Here is a 1529-nt window from a genome sequence, read left to right as displayed (position 1 = left end):
ATAGAGTGTGTGCCGAAGGTGAGGGATGTTTTGTAGTTTGCGGGCAAGGGGAATGAGAGTGACATTGAAGAGAAAAGGTGAGAGGACAGATCCCTGGGGGGTGCCAATCCCACTAAGGGTGTATGGGCGGGATGTGTGGGGACCGAAGTGAATTTCGGCTGTGCGGTTAGTAAGGAATGCTTGAATATAGGTGTACATACGTTCACCTATGTTCAAGGGGGAGAGCGCCGCCATTATCGCTCGATGGTCTACGCGATCAAAGGCCTTGGAGAGATCCAAGGCGAGGACGGCTTTTGTGTGGCCCGGTATGAGAGGGTCGAAAATATCCTGTGTGAACTGGAGCATGGCTTCCTGTGCCGACAGGTGGGGACGGAAGCCCACCATGCTGTGCGGGTAGAGGTCGTGCTCCGACATGTGTTGTGTGAGTCGGGCGAGTGCGACATGCTCCAAAAGCTTGCCCAGGCATGAGGTTAGGGAGATGGGGCGAAGATTTGCAGGTGTAAGGGGTTTGTGGGGCTTGGGTATGAATAAGATTTTGGCGTGACGCCAGGATTGCGGAAGGGTGCCCTCCTGCCAGCATGTGTTGAAGTACTCCGTGAGCTGGGCAATCGACCGATCGTCCAAATTGCGGAGCATGCTATTGGAGATACGGTCAACTCCTGGAGTGGAATTAGAGCGGAGAGTTAGGAGGGCCGCTCTGACTTCTGCTTCCGTAATCTCCGCGTCGAGATTGGCATTCGGCGTGCCTGCATAGGGGGGCAGGGGGTTTGAGGTACCGGGAGTTGTGTGTGTGTTCCTAAGTATGTCGATGAGTGCGTCGGGAGAAAGGTTGGTCTTGTGTATAAGGCTTGTGACGTGATGTTGTGTGGCTGTTTTAGATTGCGTGGGGTCAATTAAGTGACGGAAGAGTTGCCAACTGCGCTTGGAGACAGATTGCCAGCCATACTATCGCAAGTCTGTCCCCAGTTGGATCGGCAGAGCTCCTCAGAGTGTTCAGTAATTTTTGTTTGCAGTGCAGCTAGCCGCTTTTTAAGGGTCCGGTTGAGCTTTTGCCCTTTCCAGCGCTCTAGGATGCTATGATGGGCCTCCCATAGGTGCGCCAGGTGAGTGTCGAGGGTGGGCGTATCTGGTGTGGTGTCAAGGGTTCGAGTGTGTGCGGAGACATCGTTCATGAGTGATGCCACCCACTGGTCGATGTTTGTAATGGAAGCGTCAGGAAGGGCCGCCCGTGCAGCGCGGACTGCATCCCAGTTTGTGAGTTTGTGTGTTAGGTGAGGGGTCGTTCTTTGTTTGTAGGGTACTGTAACGTAGAGGATGTAATGATCGCTCCCTAATGTGTGATATGTTGCGTTCCACGTAATACCCGCAACGTTGCGGCTCAGTGTCAAGTCCGGGCTGGTGTCCGCGCTGACACTGTTGCCAATTCTCGTGGGGGTGTTAAAGTTGTGTATTGTGAGGCGGAGCTCTTGTACCAAGGACCAGAGTCGTCGTCCTCGTGCCGTGGTGGTGCGGTAGCCCCAGTCAGTATG

Source organism: Dermacentor variabilis, chromosome 1 (assembly GCF_050947875.1).
Source record: "Dermacentor variabilis isolate Ectoservices chromosome 1, ASM5094787v1, whole genome shotgun sequence".
Lineage (NCBI taxonomy): Eukaryota > Metazoa > Arthropoda > Arachnida > Ixodida > Ixodidae > Dermacentor > Dermacentor variabilis.
This window is presented reverse-complemented; position numbering follows the sequence as displayed.